General features: G+C 46.0%; 2 non-coding genes across 2 annotated transcripts; both read right to left on the bottom strand.

Annotated features, from left to right (window-relative positions):
• Positions 1 to 1,402: 1,402 nt before the first annotated feature.
• Positions 1,403 to 1,474, bottom strand: TRNAW-CCA (transfer RNA tryptophan (anticodon CCA)). Its single transcript has one exon. It is a non-coding gene; the product is annotated as a tRNA-Trp (tRNA).
• Positions 1,475 to 2,145: 671 nt separating this feature from the next.
• TRNAD-GUC (transfer RNA aspartic acid (anticodon GUC)) lies at positions 2,146 to 2,217 on the bottom strand. The gene has a single exon. It is a non-coding gene; the product is annotated as a tRNA-Asp (tRNA).
• Positions 2,218 to 14,107: the final 11,890 nt, after the last annotated feature.

Genomic DNA, 14,107 nt, shown 5'->3' on the forward strand with positions numbered 1-14,107 from the left:
GCATTTCTAACTTATTCCCAGAATGCTGGTCCAGGAACAGTTCTTGGCCATTTTTTAGTCTTTGTGAAGCTGGTTGGATTGTCTCAGTCATGAATTATAGTTCAGCATTGCCCTCGGAATAAAATCTAAATTAGTTGGAATGGCACACTGGTCCTGTATGCTGATTCCTATTTACCTGTCCAGTCATTCTGCAGAACTAGTAGTTCTTGACGGAAGCTGTCAAGGGCTACCATAATAAAAGTAAACAGATACTTATTTTCTTAGAGATCTTGAGGCCAGCAGTCTAAGATCAAGAGGCCAGCAGGGTTGGCTTCTTCCTAGACCTTGGCTTGTAGATGGCTTCTCTCTTGCTGTGTCCTCACATGGCCTTTCCCCTGTGTGCACACATCCTTGGTGTCTGTGTGTCCAAATTTCCTCTCATAAGTATGACACCAGTCAGACTGGATTAGGACCCACCCTAATGGCTTCATTTTTACTTAATCATGTCTTTTTTTTTTAGATGGAGTCTCACTGTGTTACCCAAGCCAGAGTGCAGTGGCGCCATCTTGGCTCACTGCAACCTCTGCCTCCTGGGTTCAAGCAATTCTCCTGCTTCAGCCTCCTGAGTAGTTGGGATTACAGGCACCTGCCAGCATGCCTGGCTAATTTTTGTATTTTCAGTAGAAATGGGGTTTCACCATGTTGGCCAGGCTGGTCTTGAACTCCAGACCTCGTGATCCACCCACTTCGGCCTTCCAAAGTGCTGGTATCACAGGCGTGAGCCACCAAGCCCAGCCGTCACACATTCTTTCAACTGCTTGTTTCTACCTTTATTATGAAGTATTTATAAAGAGGGATCCAGAGTTGTTCACCTGGTTCAGAATCTTGGGTGACCCTTAGCAGGTCACTAACCCTGTGAGCCACAGCCACATTTGTAAAAGTGGGATAATAGTCACACATTGTGAGGTTGTTCACAGTGTTGGCATACGGTAAGGGCTAAGACATTTGATTAGTATAACATTCAAAATTAGAAATTGTACACTATTGTACTCTCGAAAGGCAAACAGCCTAAAACTTTGGAAAAAACAGCTTGTACAGTATATTGTACACTTCCTGTGATAGACTAGTGGACTGATAACACCCACTAATGCACAGCAGTAATAGTCCACCTCTTTACACATTATGCATGTTAAGTGACAAAAAAAAAACTCACTTTAAAAGGCCAAATGATAAAAACATCAGCCTTGAGGCTCTTCGATATAGAGTAAATCGTATCTTCCTGCAAACCAAGGATTAGTACCATAACACCTGAAAGAGGACAAAATTCTAACATTCAAGAAAACTGGCGGCGGGAATACACCTCAGCTTCTAGGAGTCGGTAGTTTAAAATAACGTAAGAGAAATGGGAAACAAAAACACCACTTGACCCCGACGTGATTCGAACACGCAGCCTTCTGATCTGGAGTCAGACGCGCTACCGTTGCGCCACGAGGTCCTGCTGGGCTGTGGCTCACGCAGTTTCTTAGGACACCGATAAATGGCTTTCCTTCCAAGAGTACCCGTCTTTCTCTTCCATTTACTCTCTGCCCCTCTACCCAGTATCTGTGGAACCAGGAGCCCGATTCCTTCAGCGTCCAAACTTTCCTGACTGCTAGTCCTCTAACCAAGGCTGGGACGTAACCAGCAGAGGCGGGAGAACCGGGCTTCCCGTTTAGTCGGGTCTCCAGGATCAAAGGAAATTGGCCCTTCCTCTTCTTTACCAAATGATTTCCGTTCTTACCCGCCCCGCCCCCGCCCCGTTAGGCGCGAGACTCCTCCCTCTCTCCCCTCCCCCAACAGGTTCCTCGCGCTGAGTTCGCGACCTCGAGTTGTAATCTGGAGAGGCGCCAGTACGCCGGCGCAGGTCTTTGCAAGATGGCGGCTGGAGGCAAGGGCGGAGGCTTTCAGAGCGTTTTCTTTTTCCCTTTCCTCTCTTCCTGCAAACAATGTAAGGCATTTTCTCTCAGGGGAGGCTTTCATTTCATGGTGGGCATTAAGCTTAAAAGTCACCATTTTGAAAAGACGTGGTCGTGCACTTAAGGGAACTAGTTTAGCACATTATCTTTAACAGGAGTGTTCTGTCATTGAACGATACAGAAAATAATAACGGTCGACAAAAAGTCATATCTCCCCGTCGGGGAATTGAACCCCGGTCTCCCGCGTGACAGGCGGGGATACTAACCACTATACTAACGAGGAGTAGTTGCGTGAAGATTTTTTCAGACATATCTTCAAGGAGCGGTAAGACCCTTCTAGCGCTCCGTCACCTGTCGCCTGCCCCCGGAAAGTAGGAAGGTCTGGTCTCTTGGAGCCGTTGCTAGGCTTATTGTCCTCCCAGGGCGCCTTGTACTCTTGATGTTGGTGGGAAGAATAAAAGGTTTGGAATATGTGAAGCAAACGCGCTTGCCATGTTAGTGCTGGAGAAGTGTGTGAAAATGGTTTTTCCCAGGCTCTTGACGCTTTCTAAATGATTTAGGTTGCTGGCCTGAGGTTTTTTGTTTTTTGTTTTTGTTTTTTTTTAAATTGACCAGTGGTATGTGACTTGCGGCAGAGCCTTCCCCTTACAAATTTATACTTTCACTCTGAAGTTCAAGTTCAAGGATAGCATATGGCTGCCAGATGTCTGGAACACTTAGGGTCACCGCGGTCTCCTGTCTCTTCAAACAACAATTCGTAAGCCTTTTTTTTTTTTTTTTTTTAAGAGGGAGTCTTGCTCTGTCGACTAGGCTGGAGTGCAGCGGTGCGATCTCGCCTTACTACAACCTGCACCTCCAAGGCTCAAGTCATTCTCCCGCCTCAACCTCTCAAGTAGTTGGGATTACAGGCACGCACCATCATGCCTGGCTAATTTTTGTATTTTACTAGAGACGGGGTTTCACCGTGTTGGCCAGGCTGGTCTCGAACTCCTGACCTCTAGTGATCCACCCGCCTCGGCCTCCTAAAGTGCTGGGATTTACAGGCGTGAATCACCACGCCCGGCCAATTCACACACTTTTGTAATACAAAAGCGCTCAATGAAATGACCAGCTGCGATCAAATGAAATTTTATCAAAATGTTATCAGCCGACTTCTGTTTCGGTCTCTGTAGGCGGCTACAGTTTACCTGGAAGTGACCAACATAAGTATGTAAATGGCTAAGTAATAATACGTTTAAATAATTCAAAACCAGGATGTGCCACTGATTAAACACGGTTAGGAAAGTGCACTAATCTAAACCCGTTCATAGACAGGATCCACCCTCTTCGCAGGGATACTGGGAGAGCCTTATATGTAAACTTTTTTTTGAGACAGAGTTTCACTCTTGTTGCCCAGGCTGGAGTGCAGTGGCACGATCTTGGCTCACTGCAACCTCCGCCCCCCGGGTTCAAGGGATTCTCCTGTCTCAGCCTCCCGAGTAGCTGGGATTACAGGCGCCCGCCAACACGCCAGGCCAATTTGTATATCTAGTAGAGATGGGAATTCACCATGTTGGTCAAGCTGGTCTCGAACTCCAGACCTCAGGTGATCCACGCACCTCGGCCTCCCAAAGTGCTGGGATTATGGGTGTGAGGCACCACGCCCGGCCATAAACTTGACTATTCTCTAAAGGAGTGTGTTTATAGGCACAGATAAACTGACATGATTGAAAGCGTTTCATTATAGAACTTAAACTTATGTGTCTTGTCTCCAACCCAACCGATCAGTACTCACTGACCCCTACCCAACAAATTAACCTTAAAGATAATAAAAATAACAACAACAACAACAAACTTACATATGTGTTTTAAGGAATCCCTTGTTTCTAGTATGCTATGAATTAATGTATTATCAATAATAAATTATAAGGTATTTTTCATCTGATGGAAGGGATACGTTTTTAATGCAGATATTAAACAAATGGCAGTTTCTGAGGCATGTTTTGGCTTTCTTTTTTGCCGTTATTATTATTATTATTATTATTGTTTGAGACAGAGTCTTGCTCTGTCGCCCAGGCAGGAGTGCAGTGGCACGATCTCGGCTCACTGCAACCTCCACCTTCTGGGTTCCAGTGATTCTCCTGCCTCAGCCTCCCGAGTAGGTGGAACTACAGGCGCACGCCACCACTTCCTTTTGTATTTTCAGTAGAGACGGGGGTTTCACCATGTTGGTCAGGCTGGTCTCAAACTCCTGACCTCAAGTGATCCACCCGCCTCGGCCTCGAGCGGCCGCGCTCAACCCTTTTTCACTCACTCTCTCTCTCTCTCTTTTTTTTTTTTGAGACACAGTTTCGCTCTCTTGCCCAGGTTGGAGTGCAATGGCACAATCTTGGCTCACTGCAACTTCCGCCTCCTGGGTTCAAGCGATTCTCCTGCCTCAATCTCCCAAGTAGCTGGATTACAGGCATGCGCCACCACACCTAGCTAATTTTGTATTTCTGGCAGAGATGGGGTTTCACCATGTTGGTCAGGCTGGTCTAGAACTCCTGACCTCAGGTGATTCACCCGCGTTGGCCTTCCAAAGTGCTAGGATTACAGGCGTGAGCCACTGGGCCTGGCCCCTGTTTCACTGTTAACTACACCAAAAGCCTCAAAACAAACTCTCAGTGTGCCGGGGCCTCCTTCCACTTTGACCCTCCAAAAACTTTTGCCAGGGCCAAAGGGCACTGTGATAGTGATGATGATGTCCTTTTCCTGGTAAAATCGAAGGGACTTCCCCAAGTCTCTCAGTGGGTAGAGCTATGGGGCAGTGAACCCAGTTCTCCTGAATCAACTGTTTGCCCTGTGTTCTGCATTCTTGGGAGAAGCAGCTTCATCTCCTCCTTTAGAAGAGACATCCTGTCCACCGAAGCTGTCGTAAAGCTCTGCTAGTGCTCACACACGTGTTGTTAGTGCTCCTTTTTCATCCCTGGTGAAAGTAAGAGGCAGCCTGAGTCAGCGAGATCAGGGAGCAGGGAACACAGCACCTGCTGTCCATCTTCCGAAAATGGAAAGGAAAAGAGAGGGCAATTAACCTGAACAGGGTGAGGGAGCTCAGAGATTCCTCCCTGTCAGCACTGGGCAAAAATAAAGGTTAAAATCTGACTGGCAGTACAGAGGGCATGGAACTCTCTTTGGGAATAAATGGCATGAAGGCAATGAGTGTTACTGAAAGTTTCATATCCTGCTCTTCCTAAAGAACTATGCTGTGTATCTCCCCTTGCTAAATGATTCACATTCATTTTATTTTCTCAACAGCCTGTTAGGTCAATGGGACAAGTGTTTTTATTCCCATTTGGGAATCTTCTGCAAGATCACATGGATAGGAGGTGGTGAAAGGCCAGGAATCACCCAAGCTCTGACTGCAAAATCTGCAATTTTCACCCTGCTGCACAGTTCCATATACATGTATTTTAACAAATAAGTACATGCTATGGAGAGAAAAACTTTATAACTAGTATCAACATATGTGTCACTCTTGTTCCTATATTAATATTTGCTAACCTTTTTTTTTTTTTTTTTTGAGACGGAGTCTCGCTGTGTTGCCCAGGCTGGAGTGCAGCGGCCGGATCTCAGCTCACTGCAAGCTCCGCCTCCCGGATTTACGCCATTCTCCTGCCTCAGCCTCCCGAGTAGCTGGGACTACAGGTGCCCACCCCCTCGCCCGGCTAGTTTTTTTGTATTTTTTAGTAGAGACAGGGTTTCACCGTGTTAGCCAGGATGGTCTCGATCTCCTGACCTCGTGATCCACCCGTCTCGGCCTCCCAAAGTGCTGGGATTACAGGCTTGAGCCACCGCGCCCGGCCCCTGCTGATCTTTAATTAGTTGGCAGACACTGTAGTTATTCACTAACTTATTGAACCTGCAATGTGCCAGACATTGTTTTAGATGCATGGGGAGGTTTTCATAAATACATCTTGTTCTTCTAGATCTTTTATCCTACAGAAGATATACAGATAATAAACAATTAATACAATAAATGGATACATACATCATACATAGGTATGTTAGACAGTTATAAGAGCAGAAATAAAAATAGCAGAGTAAGGGGGGTTGGAGAGTAGCCAGTTAAATAGGTCAAGGTAAGCCTCATGAGAGGGAGTTTCGCTCTGTCACCCAGGCTGGAGTGCAGTGGTGAGAACTTGGCTCACGGCAACCTTGGCCTCCCGGGTTCAAGTGATCTTGTGCCACAGCCTCCTGAGTAGCTGTGCCACCACACCCGGCTAATTTCTGGTAGAGATGGGGTTTCACCATGTTGGCCAGGCTAGTATCAAACTCCTGGCCTCAGGTAATCTACCCGCCTTGGCCTCTCAAAAGTGCTGGGATTACAGGCATGAGCCACCGCGCCTGGCCAAAGGTATAATTTGAACATAGTTGAAGGAAGTAAGAGATGTAGTCATGCAGCTGTCTGGGAGGCCTGAGGGCCTTAGAGGTCATTGGAAAGACTTTGGCTTTTATTATTACGGAAATGGGGACTCACTTCAGGGTTGTTGGATTTTTTTAACATTAAAAAAAATTGATACATAATAATTATACATATTTATGAAGTGCATGTGATATTTCACTACATGCATATAATGTGTAATGATTAAATCAGGATATTCAGCATACCCATCACCTCCAACATTTATTATTTCTTTGTGCTGGGAGTATTTCAAATCCCGTCTTGTAGCTATTTTGAAATATACAATAAATTATTGTTAACTGTAGTCACCCTACTGTGCTATTCAACATTATAACTTATTCTTTCTTTTTTTTTTTTTTTTGAGACGGAGTCTTGCTCTGTTGCCCAGGCTGCAGTGCAGTGGCTTGATCTTGGCTCACTGCAACCTCCGCCTCCCGGATTCAAGCAATTTTTCTGCCTCAGCCCCCTCGAGTACCTGGGATTATAGGCATGTACCACCACGCTTGGCTAATTTTTGTATTTTTAGTAGAGATGGGGTTTCACCATGTTGGCCAGACTGGTCTCAAACTCCTGACCTCAGGTGATCCACTCGCCTCCACCTTCCGAAGTACTGAGATTGTAGGCATGAGCCACTGTGCCTGGCCTAGAATATATTCTTTCTTTTTTTTTTTTTTTTTTTTTTTTTGAGACTGAGTCTGGCTCTGTCGCCCAGGCTGGAGTGCAGTGGCCGGATCTCAGCTCACTGCAAGCTCCGCCTCCCGGGTTTACGCCATTCTCCTGCCTCAGCCTCCCGAGTAGCTGGGACTACAGGCACCAGCCACCTCGCCTGGCTAGTTTTTTGTATTTTTTAGTAGAGACGGGGTTTCACCATGTTCACCAGGATGGTCTTGATCTCCTGACCTCGTGATCCACCTGTCTCGGCCTCCCAAAGTGCTGGGATTACAGGCTTGAGCCACCGCGCCCGGCTATATTCTTTCTATCTGATTGTATGTTTATACCCATTGACTCATCTGTCTTCATCTCCCTCACCTTGCCCTTTCCCAGCCTCTGGTAAGTGTCATTCCACCCTAACTTCGTGAGAACTGCAGGGTTTTTTTTGTTGTTGTTGTTTGTTTGTTTTTTTTTTTTGAGATGGAGTCTCGCTCTGTCGCCCAGGCTGGAGTGCAGTGGCCGGATCTCAGCTCACTGCAAGCTCCACCTCCTGGGTTTACGCCATTCTCCTGCCTCGGCCTCCTGAGTAGCTGGGACTACAGGCGCCCGCCACCTCGCCCAGCTAGTTTTTTGTATTTTTTGGTAGAGACGGGGTTTCACCGTGTTAGCCAGGATGGTCTCGATCTCCTGACCTTGTGATCCACCCGTCTGGGCCTCCCAAAGTGCTGGGATTACAGGCTTGAGCCACCGCACCCGGCCGAACTGCAGGGTTTTGAACAGAGTAGTGATATGGTCTGATTTATGTTTTAAAGGGTCTTTGGCTGGGCAACATAGCAAGACCCTGTCTCTGTTAAAAATAAAAAAAATAACTGGGTGATGTGACTCACACTTGTAGTCACAGCTACTTGGGGAGCTGAGATGGGAGGATCACTTGAGCCCAGGAGTTCGAGGCTGCAGTGAGCTATGATCCACTGCACTTAAGCCTGGGCAACAGAGTGAGACTCTGTCTCAAGAAAAAAAAGGATCTTTGGCTACTGGGTTGAGAGTAGATTGTAGGAGGGCAAGAGCAGAAGCAAGAAATATGAAGTATATTGCAATAATCCATATAGGAGATATTGGTGGGTGGTTCAGGCTTCAGTGAAAGTAATGGAGAAGGTGAGAGGTGCCAATGTATTTTGTTTATTTTTTTGAGACAGGATCTCAGTCACCCAAGCTGGAGTGTAGTGGCATAATCAGGGCTCACTGCAGCCTCAACCTCCTGGGCTTAAGAGATCCTCCCACCTCAGCTTCCTGAGTACCTGAGACCACAGGCACATGCCACCACGCCCGACTAATTTTTGTATTTTTTGTAGAGACTGTTTCATAATGTTGCCCAGGGTGGTCTCGAACTTCTGGGCTCAAAGGGTCCTCCTACCTTGGCCTCCCAAAGTGCTAGGATTACAGGCCTGGGCCACTGTGCCTGGCCCCAAGTGCTATGTATTTTGAACGTTGAGTCAATAGAATTTATTGGTAGAGTAAATGTGAGATATGAGTTAAAAAGAGGAGTCAAGGATGCCTCCAAAATTTTTGGCCTGAGCAACTGGAAGGATGGAGTTGCCATCACTGAGGTTGAGAAGAGTAATTCACAACTCCAGAGGGCACCATTCGTACCGGCAGTCATGTGAAGGGCATAACTGGGAAGAAGTTGTTAAAAGAAAAACTTCAGCTGAATCCAATGTAAAGGAGTTTGGCCAGGTGCAGTGGCTCATGCCTGTAATTCCAGCACTTCGGGAGGCCGAAGTGGGAGGATCACTTGAGGTCAGGAGTTTGAGTCCAGCCTGGCCAACATGGTGAAACCCTGTCTCTACTAAAAAGGCAAAAATGAGCTGGGCATGGTGCCATGTGCTGGTAATCCCAGCTACTTGGGAGGCTGAGGTGGGAGAATCACTTGAACCCGGGAGGTGGAGGTTGCAGTCAACCAAGATCAAGCCACTGCACTCCAGCCTGGGCGACAGAGCAAGACTCCATCTTAATAAATAAATAAAAATAAATAACTAAATATAAAGTAGTTTATCTGAGCAATAAACTATTCACGAATCGGGCAGCTCCCAGAATCACAGCAGATTCAGAGACACTCCAGGGATGCCTGGTAGTCAGAACAAATTTACAGGCAAAAAAAGGGAAGTGAGGTACAGAAATCGGAAGTGAAGTACAGAAACAGTTGGATTGGTTTCAGGTTGTCGTTTGCCTTATTTGAACACAGTTTGGGCCGGGCGCGGTGGCTCAAGTCTGTAATCCCAGCACTTTGGGAGGCCGAGACGGGCGGATCACGAGGTCGGGAGATCGAGACCATCCTGGCTAACACAGTGAAACCCCGTCTCTACTAAAAAATACAAAAAACTAGCCGGGCGAGGTGGCGGGCGCCTGTAGTCCCAGCTACTCGGGAGGCTGAGGCAGGAGAATGGCGTGAACCCGGGAGGCGGAGCTTGCAGTGAGCTGAGATCCGGCCACTGCACTCCAGCCTGGGCGACAGGGCGAGACTCTGTCTCAAAAAAAAAAAAAAAAAAAAAAGAACACAGTTTGAACACTCAGCAGTGTATGAGTGGTTGAAGTATGGCTGCTGTGATTGGCCAAGACTCAGCTATTGTTAAGAGTTGCATACTCCTAAATTAGGTTTTCAATCTTGTCTACCCATTAAGTTAGGTTACAGTTGTCCACAAGGACTCAAATATATAAGTACGGAGTCCTTCTCTGGCTATATTTAGTTCGCTTTACAGAGGCAAGGTGCCATCCATAGACTGCGTTGTGGATGTCACTCCTTGGACTTGTGCACTATGGCAGCCCTGCATGTGGAGTAATGACCCTGGTGGGAGCAGGTGGATGGTCAACATTTCAGTTTTGGATGTGTTAAGGTTGAGACATAAAGTAGTCACAGTTGAATATAATGGTTAAGCACTCATTGGGTAGGTAAAACACAGTAGTAGGTTCTGGAGATACAGTGATGAACAAAGACCCTAGTCTCAAGGAGCTTTCATTTTAGTGGAGGAGATGCATATCACTAGTAAAAGAATAACAAAAACAAAAAAAGTAGAATTACAGGCCGGGTGCAGTGGCTTACGCCTGTAATCCTTGCACTTTGGGAGGCCGAGGCGGGCAGATTGCCTGCGCTCAGGAGTTTGAGACCAGCCTGGGCAACACGGTGAAACCCCGTCTCTACTAAAATACAAAAAATTAGCTGGGCATGGAGGCAGGCCCCTGTACTCCCAGCTACTCAGGAGGCTGAGGCAGGAGAATTGCTTGAACCTGGGATGGGGAGGTTGCAGCCAGCGCAGATCATGTCACTGCATTCCAGCTTGGGCGACAGAGCAAGACTATGTATCCAAAACACACAAACAAACCAAAAAAAGTAAAATTACAACTGTGACAGTCACTAAGATGATGGGGAAGAGCAAAAGAAAGAGCTTCTTTGGTAGATGGAACTGGATGTGCTAAGGTTGTAGGAACAGAGGAAATGTGGTGGGTAGAGGGTGTGAAAGAAGGCAGAAGTGACTAGAGAGGAGCAGAGAGGGTGGGCAGGATCATGGGGAGATGAGGCTGAAAAGGCTGATGGGAGTAGGACAATGCAGAGTCTTCCAGGCTGTGTTGAGAACTTTTGGGGGGCCTCTTATTTCTATCTATCTATCTGTCTATCTATCTTATCTATTTATCATCTATCTACTATGTATGTATGTATGTATGTATATATGTATCTCCACTTACCTATTTACTATTTTTAGGGTTTATTGAGGTATAATTTATAATTTATTAGGGTAAAATTTACTCTTTTTAAGGGTACTAGTCTATTAATTTTGATCATAATTAAGATGTAGGCTGGGCAAAGTGACTCGAACCTGCAATCTCAGCACTTTGGGAAGCTGAGGTGGGAGGATCACTTGAGTCCAGGAGTTTGAGACCAGCCTGGGCAACATGGTAAGACCCCTTCATCTTTACAAAAATATAAAAATTATCCAGTTGTGGTGGCGTGTGCCTGTGGTCTGAACTACTCAAGAGGCTGAGGTAGGAGAACTAGAGCCCGAGAGGTGGACATTGCAGTGAGCTGAGATCGAGCCATTGCGCTCTAGCCTAGGTGACAGAGCCAGACACTGTCTCCAAACAAACAAACATACATACATTTATCCTAAGACCCAGCAACACCACTCGTGGATATTGACCCAAGAGAAATGAAGACCTATGTCCACAAAGAAACCTGCACAGTTATGTTTATAATGGCTATATTTATAATAATCAAAAACCGGAAACTACCCAAATTTTGGAAATTTGGGTTTAATACATCATGGGAAATTACGAGAACTTGCTGTCCATAAACGTTCAAATTGAAAGGCAGATGTTTATGACTTTTGGGCCTGGAGGGCAACTTAGATGGATACATGTTTAGATTATTAAAGTGAGGGGTGGGGGAGATATTGGAGATGCTCATATGTCACTATTCCCTAGCCTTATTTATTTATTTATTTATTTACTTATTATTTTTTGAGACGGAGTCTCACTCTGTTGCCCTGCCTGGAGTGCAGTGGCGCCGTATCGGCTCTGCATCCTCCACCTCCAGGGTTCAAGTGATTCTTCTGCTTCAGTCTCCTGAGTAGTTGGGATTACAGGTGTGCACCACCACGAGCAGCTAAGTTGTTTGTATTTTTATTAGAGACAGGGTTTCACCATGTTGGTCAGCTGGTCTCAAACTCTTGACGTCAAATAATCTGCCTGCCTTGGCCTCCCAAAGTGCTGGGATTACAGGCATGAGACACCGGGCCCAGCCTCTAATTTATTTAAACAATAATTTAAAGTTAAAACCAAGAGGAGGCGGGCAGATCTCGAGGTCAGGAGTTCAAGACCAGCTTGGCCAACATGGTGAAACCTGTTTCTACTAAAAATACAAAAGTTATCTGGGCCTGGTAGCACATGCCTGTAATCCCAGCTACTGGAGAATTGCTTGAACTGGGACCTGGGAGGCGGAGGTTGCGGTGAGCCGAGATCACGCCACTGCACTCCAGCCTGGGCGACAGAGCGAGACTCTGTCTCAAAAAAAACAAAAAACAAAAAACTGAGAGGCAAAAGTCTGTCTCCCTTCAGCTCGACCAACACTTAGTCTTTCCTTTCCCTCCCTATTTTAAAAAAATAAATCTTTATTGATTTATCCTTTGTGCCAAGCATGGAGATAGGCATTGGGCACAAAAAATTAGTAAGACTCACTTCTTGCCCTCAAGGAACTCAAATTTCTTGAGGGAGGTGGACTTTTAACTGATAGTTACAACAATACAATTTGGTAAGTGCTGTGGTGGAGGCATAGCTCATGCTGATGGAGAGCCTGCTATGCCTTAGGCTTCAAGTGCCTTATATAATATTAACCATTGTCCAAAGACAAAGTTATAACAGATTTAAAGATCTTAATTGGCTTCCATTTGTGATTCTAAAATCAGGCAACATCTCATTCCATAAAATAGAATGAGTATTTCAGTGAGTTGAACAGAAGAGGTTGGCTTTTTTTTTTTTTGAGACAGAGTTCTGTCTGCTCTTGTCGCCCAGGCTCGAGTGCAATGGCACAACCTCAGCCCACTGCAACTTCTACCTCCTGGGTTCAAGGGATTCTCCTGCCTGAGCCTCTCGAGTAGCTGGGATTACAGGTGCCTGCCATCACGCTCAACTAATTTTTTGTACTTTTAGTAGAGACAGGGTTTCACCATGTTGGCCAGGCTGGTCTCAAACTCCTAACCTCAGGTGATCCACCTGCCTTGGCCTCCCAAAATGCAGAGATTACAGGCATAAGCCACCTTGACCGGCCAAGGTTGGCTTTATAGACAAAAAAGGGTTGAGCAAGCAGAAATGGAAAACACAAAGTGGATTGGTGTTTAAAGTTATTTTCTGTTTAAAGGGTAAAGCAGAGGGAACTTCTTATTCCAGTGAAAACTGACCTACTTGGGGATTTGACTATTATATCTCTCTCCTGATTTCTTTCTCTCTTTTTTTTTTCTCTCCTTTTTTAGACACAGGGTCTTGCTCTGTCACCCAGGCTGGGATGATCATAGCTCACTGCAATCCCTGCCTGAACCGATATTCCCACCTCAGCCTCTGGAGTAGCTGGGACCACAGGCATGTGCCGTTGTGCCACTAAGATTTTGTATTTTTTGTAGAGGGATGGTGGTGGTGTTGGGGGGCGGGGGCTCGCCATGTTGCCCAGGTTGGTCTTGAACTCCTGAGCTCAAGCTCAGCACCTGCCTTGGCATCCCAAAGTGCTGGGATTACAGGTGTGAGCCACCATGCTCCGCCCCCTCCTGATTTCTTGGAAGGTCAGATAAGCAACTTATTTTCAGCTTGGTTGTGTGGAACTCCAGCATGAGTGACTATTTTGGTTTGTCTGTTGGGCAAGTGTAGGAACTCAATTCAAACCAATGATTTACTATATATTTTATTTAATACCATTTAATCCTTATTTAAATCCTATGAGTTTGCTATAATAATTTTCTCCTTTTTACAGTGAGGAAACTGAGGCACTGGAAGATGAAGGCTACAGAGGTAGAAAGTGATGAAAGTATGTGCAGAATACTACCGATTACAGAGAGGGAAGGGCTGGAGTAGTCAAAGAAAGACCTATTTTTAGCTGGGCCTCCAAAGAATGATGATGAACTTAGAAAAAGAATGGGGGAAATGTTTTCCAGCACTTAGTGATCAGAGAAACATTCATACAAAGGCTCAGAGCCTGTGGCAATGTGGGAAATGTGGCAATGTGGTAAAGAGTGTATGGTGGAGGGGCTGCTGCTTAGGGAACTGGCGTGGCATGGGGCAGGAACCTTTCATTTGTAATGCACGATTGGGGAGAATTAAACATCACAGTCTTTGAGGAACTGACAGGAACCTTACCGATCTTCTTGATCCTGTTGTTATACAGATAAGGAAACTGAGGCCAGACAGCTCCAGTGATTTAACTAAGTTCTTGTGGCCAAGAGCATCACGGTTATCTGTTGCTGTAAATTAAGGAATCTGTGGGCTTATTGATTAGGTGTCCCTCAGAAGTTTCCAGGGCCTCATATCTTGCCATCACTTTCCTTAGGGTTATCTGTTCCTGGGC

The sequence above is a fragment of the Macaca nemestrina genome, chromosome 10 (genome assembly GCF_043159975.1).
Source record: "Macaca nemestrina isolate mMacNem1 chromosome 10, mMacNem.hap1, whole genome shotgun sequence".
NCBI lineage: Eukaryota > Metazoa > Chordata > Mammalia > Primates > Cercopithecidae > Macaca > Macaca nemestrina.